Here is an 8,736-nt window from a genome sequence, read left to right on the forward strand (position 1 = left end):
GAAGAAAAATCAACTTCTCTGAGCTGGGATTTCTAGGCACTATGCTGTTCTTGGATGGGGATAGCCCAAGAAGTGTGAGGTCATGGAGAGAACTTGAAGTCTAAGCATATTTTTAAAATGAATTACTTAATTAGTTGACTAATTAATTTTCTAACCGTCAGAAATTTACTGGGACTCTGTACAGACACAATTCCACTGCTCCTGGTGGATGGCTTTAGTTTCTCTTGAGATATAGGGTGAAAGGCAGTGAGGGAAAGACACCACCACCACATTGCTTCACTACTTTTGAAGCTTCTCCTGTGTTCTGTCCTCCTATGTGGTTTCTGGGGGGCTTCAACCTGAATCTTCATGCATGATACAGTGTGTGTTAGGCTGGTGAACCATCTTCTGACCCCAAGTGTTCTTAACATCTTAATAACATATTTATTTATTATGTATGTATGTATGTATGTATGCATTTGCCTCCAGGGTGATCACTGGGGCTTGGTGCCTGCACTATAAATCCACTACCCCTGTGGTCATTTTTTTCGAGGTTTTGGATAGGACAGGAGAAATTGAGAGGGGAGAAGAAGTTAGAGAGGGAGAGAGAAAGACACCTGCAGACCTGCTTCACTGCTTGTGAAGCTACCAGCCCCCTGCAGGTGGGGAGCCAGGTGGTCCAACCCGGATGGTTGCGGGGGTCCTTGTGCTTGGTACTATGTGCACTTAACCCAGTGTGCCGCCGCCCGACCCCCAATCACACATCTTTTTTTATTTGCTTGGTTTTTGTTGCTATAGTAACCAAGTATATAAAAGAGTCAATCTGGGGAGTTGGGCGGTAGCGCAGCAGGTTAAGCGCAAGTGGCGCAAAGCGCAAGGACAGACAAAAGGACCCCGATTTGAGTCCCCGGCTACCCACCTGCAGGGGAGTCACTTCACAAGCAGTGAAGCAGGTCTGCAGGTGTCTATTTTTCTCTCTCCCACTCTGTCTTCCCTTCCTCTCTCCATTTCTCTGTCCTATCCAACAACAACTACAACAATAAACCAACAAGGGCAACAAAAGGGAATAAATTTTTTTTTTTTTAAAAAGACTGAATCTGTCCCAATAGCTTCTAATTTTTCTTTAAAAATACGAATGCTTCACAAATTTGCATGTCATACTTGTGTAAGGGCATGCTAATCTTCTCTAAATTATTCCAGTTTTATATATGCTGCTGAAACAAGCACAATAATCACATACATGTCTTTGAAGTACTGGGACTCCACAGACTTGTACTGGTTCTGACCTTGCTGCTTCTTACCTGGGGCGAGTTGCCCTGCTTCCTCTCTCTTTCTCTTTCTTTCTTTCATTCTTTCTTTCTTTCTTCCTTTCTTTCTTCCTTCCTTCCTTCCTTCCTTCCTTCCTTCCTTCCTTCCTTCCTTTCACCACCAGGGTTACTGCTATAGCTACATGCCTGCACTATGAATCCACCACTCCTGGTGGCCTTTTCTTCTTCTTTCCTTCCTTCCTTCCTTCCTCTTCTCTCTCTCTCTCTTTTTTTTTTTTTTGATTGTCAGAAGGGTAGTGATCTTACTGTTTTTGACTAATCAAGTTTCTGTGGGCACTCAAGAGTTGATGAATGAAATATGGCTTAGGTAGTTTTCATGTGGGGGAAGTGAACTCACTGGGCAATCTCTGCTTGTGGCTATTAAATTCCTCGCCCCGCCTCATCCCCGCAGGGCAGACTGGGAAATCTGAGGGGTCTAGATTTGCTCTGTGATGACAGACTTCAGTAGTTCTCTCTCATCTTGTAATATTTTCCTTTATTTTCTATTTCTTTCTTTCTTTTAAGATTTCTTTAGTAATGAAATAGACACTAGAGCATTACCCTCGAATAAGTGATATCAGGGATGGAATTGAGAACCTCTTGTTTACAAGTCAGCCATTCTTTCATCTCCTGGGTTGCACTAATACCCACTACTACCCTATTTTCTAATTCTTTCTTCAAAAATTAATTCTTAAAAAACAAAAAAAGAAAGAATCCATTCTAGGGCTATGGAGACATATGGGTGACGCCATCTGGTAGTTGTCTTTCATCTCTTTATATCCCTGAGCATAATCATCTCCAGTTCCAGCCATTTTATCCCAAAGCACATAATATCATCTTTTTTTTAATTTTTATTTTTTCCCTCCAGAGTTATTGCTGGGCTCAGTGCCTGCATCATGAATCCACCGCTCCTGGAGGCCATTTTCCCCCCCTTTTTGTTGCCCTTGTTGTAGCCTCATTGTGGTTATTATTATTGCCATTGTTGATGTTGTTCATTGTTGGATAGGACAGAGAGAAATGGAGAGAGGAGGGAAGACAGAGGGGGAGAGAAAGATAGATACCTGCAGACCTTCTTCACTGCCTGTGAAGCAACTCCCCTGCAGGTGGGGAGCCGGGGACTCCTTAGGCTGGTCCCTGCGCTTTGCGCTACATGGGCTTAACCCACTGTGCCACCGCCCGACCCCCAATATCATCTTTTTTTATTGCAGACTAGTATCTCAAGGAATATATATCCAATCACTTCTTTATCTAGACATCTGCTGGTGGGCATTTAGGCTACATCCTCTCTTTGGCTGTCTGAATAATACTTATGAAAACATAGGGGTGAATATGTACCTACAAATTAGTGGAAAATGAGTCCCCAACATCTCCTAAAATAGTCACTACAACCCTTGTGGTAGCAGTGATCTTTAAAAGCAAGGGTCTAGTGAGGAAACTTATCTGGAAGAGTACCCATTTTGCCCCACATACCATCCAAATTTGAGCCCCTAGCACATGACATGGGATTACTATGTTGCAGTGGGACGCTTTGGTACTGTGGTCTTTCTCTCTCTCTCTCTCTCTCTCTCTCTCTCTCTCTCACACACACACACACACACACACACACACACACACACAAAGCTTCTCTATCTGCATTTTATTTATTCACTATTATTTGAATCTTTCTTACTCATAGTCAAACTGGCTTCTTTTAAAAGATATTTATTTATTCCCTTTTGTTGCCCTTGTTTATTGTTGTAGTTATTATTGTTGTTGTTATTGATGTTGTCATTGTTGGATAGGACAGAAAGAAATGGAGAGAAGAAGGGAAGACAGAGAGGGGGAAAGAAAGATAGATACCTGCAGACTTGATTCACCATCCGAAGCGACTCCCCTGCAGGTGGGTAGCCAGGGGCACAAACCAGGATTCTTTCACCAGTCCCTGCTCTTTGCGCCACATGTGCTTAACCCACTGTGCTACTGCCTCAACACCCTCAAACTGACTTCTAAACAATACAAACACTGGTGTTCAAAAGTCTTGTTCAGGTAGTACTATGGGATTTTTGTCTTAGTGGAAATAAATGTCTGATGAGAAATCAGATATTACAAGGTGGAAAGTTAGTGACCCAATATAGCCATGTATTTGGCTAACTTATCCACTCACTATGAAAAGCAGACTACAAATTAACAGGGAATATAATGAGAAGAAAAAGAATAGGGAGAAAATCATAATTTCAGTGTTTGCTGGATTCCTCTGGCTGCTTTTGGAAAATTCCCAGAAAAAGAAACACTTTCAGACTAGAGTTAGATAGCATGAAAGGAGAAATGGAAGGGAATAAATTATATTAAGGGAGGTGCTTTCAAAGTTACCATCTTAGCTGACTGCAAGTCCTATGATTTTGAATCCTAGAAAACTGAAAAAGCCAACTGTTTCCATAGCTGGGTGGTGTTTCTAAAATAAATACACTGCTTCTAAAATAGCAGACTTAGTAGGAGTGAAGACCAATCCCAGGGTGGCAGAGGGGTTGGGGTGTAGATAACCTAATGGTTATGCAAAGAGCTTTTGTGCCTGAGGCTCCAAAGTCCCAGTTTCCATCCCCTGAACCACCGTAAACCAGAGCTGAGCAGTGCTCTGGTAAAAACAAGCAAGCAAGTAAACAAACAAACCAATGGCCTATTATCAGGATTCTAGTAAAGGTGTCGGTGTCGTAATGTCGTAGTCCAAGATCTCAGAAGTGGATTGTAATTTCCAGTTCTGATATAACAAAGTCATAGAGGTGGATTGGCACCAATCAATATCATGTCACTGCTAATCGTCAGGTAATTTGCAAGTCAACTGTTTAAAACAGCCATTATTAGAAATATTTTACTATAAGCTTACAAGGAAATAAATAATTCTATATTCAAAGGTAATTAGCATCCACTCTTCTTAGTTGTTTTTAATGTTTTATTTGTTCTTGAAGCAATTTGAAGTTACTTCTTGCCTGTCTAAATGATAGAAATGCTATAGAGTGGTGAGCTACTGAATATCTTCTCCCAAATTCACATTCAATGAAGTTGCATTAATAGATTGAAAACTGACCATGTTGGTGGAATTTACATAAGTCACAAACACTATAACTCAAGGCATTTCCAGGCTTTTACAGAAAGCTAGTTATTTGGTATACACCAGCATATCTTCAGAGATTCTGTCAATGACATAAATATCTTGAACATAACTCTTTTTTTGTTTTACCAGGGTTATTGCTGGAGCTCAGCGCCTGTATGACTACTCCATCCCAGTAGTCATCCCTCCCAACTCTGCCTTTTTTTCCCTTCTTTTTTGATAGAGGCTGAGAGATAGATAAAAAGAGAGAGGGGAAAAAATAGAGAGAAGGAGAGACGCCAGCTCCACCACTCCTAAAAGCTTCCCCCTTGCAAGTGGGGGCCAGGGGTTTGCACCAGGGTCCTCTTGCATGGTAGTTAGTATAGGCATTCCATCAGTTGAGTCACCACCTGCCCCCTAGAATGTAATTGTGGAGAGGTCTCTCATTAGTTTGTAGACAAAGTATGTTTATACCACTTCTGATCTTAATACATAATTTAAAAAAATTTTGTTTCTAAAAAGGAAACACTGAAAAAACCATAGGATAAGAGGGGTACAACTCCACACAATTCCCATCACCAGAACTCCGTATCCCATCCCCTCCCCCTGATAGCTTTCCTATTCTTTAACCTTCTGGGAGTATGGGCCCAGGATCAATATGGGATGCAGAAAGTGGAAGGTCTGGCTTCTATAGTTGCTTCCCCGCTGAACATGGGTGTTGACAGGTTGATCCATACTCCCAGCCTGTCTCTCTTTACCTAGTGGGGCAGAGCTCTGGGGAAGCGGGGCTCTAGGACATATTGGTAGGGTGGTCTGCTCAGGGAAGTCTGGTTGGCATCATGGTAGCATCTGGAACCTGCTGGCTAAAAAAAGAATTAACATATAAAGCCAAACCAATTGGTGACTAATCATGAACCTAATGGCAAGAATATTGCAGATGAAGATTTGGGGTCTCTGCTTTGAAGATAGCTAGTAGGCCTATTTCAGTTATATTCCAAAGGGCCCATTACTTTACTAGTTTTTTCCTGAGCCTGACATCTGATATGTAGGTGGACCCAAGTTATTGTCTGGGGAGATGATGTTCTGGCTGGAAAAAGGGCTGGAAAGCTGAATCAAGGAAGAGAGTAGCTCCCAAATATGGGAAAGATGTATAAATATTGTTGACCGTAAACCCCATCAATTTGATCTGCGGCCCATATTAAGCACAAGAGCCTACATAACCTCTGCATCCCTGTAGGTCTGAGCTCGAGTTCTGTTGTCATGAGTGGAACATTCCAAGCTGCCCCAATTTCAGGACCCATCTTCTTAAAGTAGATAGGGTATGATATCCAGCCTTCCTTCAGAGGATGGAACATTCTCTACCGTTGTTGATCCACGTTGAGGGCAGGGTCCTATGGGGGCCCACAAAGGGGTCCTTTGTGTTGTTCCTGATGGAGATGACTAGTAAAAATGGAGAGAGGGATCCATTTGAGGTCTAGGCCCATCATATCTGTGTGGGAATCTCAGGATTCCCTGACAAGGGCCCCAGATGATGGGGTAGACTGATAGTGACTACCTAATTTTTAACAAGATAAGTTTCAAATTCTAAAAAGTGTTATGGTTCCAATCATAGATTATGTGCTATTCTTTTTATTTATAGAGTGGGTTTGGTCAACCTCAGTACTATCAAATATGAGTTAGAAAATTCTTTTTGGTAATGTATTGTCCTGTGCAGTACAGTACAGTCTGTGTAGGAGCATTGTTGGTTTCTGAGAACTGAATAGCTTGAATTCCCCCATCCATCAGTTTTGACAACCAAAAATGTTTCCCAATATTGTATAAGTATCCTGGCAGAAGAAAGCTCAGTCTTCTGAGAACCATTGTCAGACAGCGCGAGGACAAAAAATGGTTCTAAACTGAATTCAGTCAACAATTGAATTCTTTCTAGTGCCAAAAGGGCAAGATTATCTTTTAACGTTTTTTATCTTTGTCATCACTGGGGTTTCACTGCCCCAGGATGACTATTCCAGAGAGAGACTGAGACCAGGAGACAGATAGAGAAAACAGCACCAAACTTTCTTCCAGTACAGTGAGGACTGAGTTTGAACCCGAGTTCATGCCCATGGCAAAGAAGCATACCGTGCAGGTGACCTATCTTGCTGGTCAACCTCTTCAACTTCGAAAATATAATTTCCTTAAATAATTAATTTGTGAGAGAGAAAGAGCAAAATAGAGTACCATGCTGCCATTTTATGCATTACCAGTGATCAAATCCATGACCTCACAGGCTACCATGTACAAAGATCCAGGTTCTAGGCCCTGGTCCCCACCTGCAGGGGGAAAGCTTTGGGAGTGGTGAAACAGGGCTGCAAGTGTCTCTCTCTCTCACTCTCTATCTCCTCCTACCATCTCAATTTCTTGCTGTCTCTATCAAATAAATAAAGATTTAAAAAAGTCTACCAAGCCTCTGGTTCCCCACCTGCAAGGGAGTCGCTTCACAGGCAGTGAAGCAGGTCTGCAGGTGTCTATATTTCTCTCCCCTTCTCAGTCTCCCCTTCCTCCCTTTATTTCTCTCTGTCCTATCTAACAATGATGACATCAGTAATAACAACAATAATAATAACTACAACAACAGTAAAAAAACAAGGGCAGCAAAAGGGAAAATAAATAAATTAAAAAAAAATTTTAAATCATTCTAAAAATAACTGTCATAATTTCTTCCTTTGTCCTCTTGATCTGTGTGTAAGACTTACTTATTTCCTTATTTATGTATCTATTTACTTATTTTATTGTGAATTAAAGAGAGAGGATCAGAATACTGTTCAGCCCTGGCATAAAGTGGTGCCAGGGATTAAACCTATGACTTCTGGGGCTACAGACATGCAAGTTGCTGATTCTAACATGCTGATCTCTGTCTTAGATTCATGTGTAAGTATTTTAAAAAGCAGAAAAAAATGTTTCTTGTCAATTAAAAAAAATCTGGTAATATTTCTTCAAGCACCTTGGAATTCTCACTGTGATTTGAAAACATCAGGGAAGAGAACATCCTATTTCCCTGCCCTATTCCCTGTGGGGATGCACCTTAGGTAGCCACCTCCCAGCTCTCGTGACCAGCTTGTCATACTGTTACAGGACATCTTATTTTCTGTCAAATAAAGACAATCAGCTAACAAAGGCATCACATCAGTAACAAGTATATTTAGGCTGTATAATGCGGAGCAAATGGTTCTTTCAAGTGCTCTTTTCTTGCTAACACGTTTTTGTTTATCTTGAGAACATGTAGCTAATGTTTTGCCTCTGAGTGGCTATCTTAATAAAAGGGTATTGGTTTCTTTCTGTCTCTACTAATTTCTTTAGTAAATTGCCTAGAATGAGCATCAAGTCTTGTCTGTTTTTTTTTTAATTCAGCAATAAAATGGCTAAGTTCTTCCTGCTTTTGAATAAAGTAGTCACAGAGCTGACAGGAGACTTTAACTTTATGTTTCACAATAAAAGCACCAGGATTGAAGAGGAATAGAGAAAGTAGAAGCAAATCATGACAGAGTGACTCAAACTCTGTCAACAATTAGGGATAAACACAGGCAGCATTTAGTTTTGAGTCTGACTTATTTACTTATTGGGTAGAGACAGAGAGAAACTGAGGTGGAAGGGTGAGATAGAGAAGGAGAGAGAATGGGTAGATACTTACAGCACTGCTTCACCACTTGCGGGTCGTCCCGGGGTGTCTCTGTCTCCCTGGCCACTGGCAGCGGAGACCCTGGCGGCCTCTGGGGGTTCTAGGGGGGCTTTCGCTATGAGGGTGATGTGCGTGGAGAGAAAGGAAAGAAACACACGACCACTCAGCTACAGGAGAAGCCTCTTAGGACAATTCATTTATTGGGGAGTACAAGTGGGCAGACAGACCCAAAGTTCAGAGAGAAGGTATAGGTAATCATTAAGTCATACACACAATGCAGAGTTAAATCTTGACCTGTCAGGTGTTTATTCTTAGCTGGGAAGTTACCATATAGGATATGGTCATGAGCTTACAATGCACAGGTTAACCTTTTTCTCTAAGGGTGGATTACAAGCACCTCTGGGCAGATGTGGGCAGGGGACAGTTAAACAAAGCACCTCCAGGCAGGGGGGAAGGGGCCAGAATATTTTCGGTGGGTTACAGGTCAGCCATACACAGTAATTTATGGCCTTGTTCAAAAGAGATGGGGACACATGTACAGGAAAGTTCCCAGTCTGAAAAAGACCATCCAGCAAAAGTTCACGAGGTCAGGAGGGACCGGCCTACCGTCCCCCCTAAAAAGGGGGGGACTCGGGGTCAACCTGCTCAGACTCTCATGAAAATAATGACGTGGACTTCCCAGACAGTGGGGCCTTTCCCACAACCACTCATGAAGCTCCTCCTGCCCCCCT

The 8,736-nt window shown here is 42.0% G+C and overlaps 1 non-coding gene across 1 annotated transcript; it reads right to left on the bottom strand.

The window, feature by feature from the left end:
- Positions 1–1,103: 1,103 nt before the first annotated feature.
- LOC132534837 (U6 spliceosomal RNA) lies at positions 1,104–1,206 on the bottom strand. Its single transcript, XR_009546524.1, has one exon. It is a non-coding gene; the product is annotated as a U6 spliceosomal RNA (small nuclear RNA).
- Positions 1,207–8,736: the final 7,530 nt, after the last annotated feature.

Source organism: Erinaceus europaeus, chromosome 19, assembly GCF_950295315.1.
Source record: "Erinaceus europaeus chromosome 19, mEriEur2.1, whole genome shotgun sequence".
NCBI classification, from domain to species: domain Eukaryota; kingdom Metazoa; phylum Chordata; class Mammalia; order Eulipotyphla; family Erinaceidae; genus Erinaceus; species Erinaceus europaeus.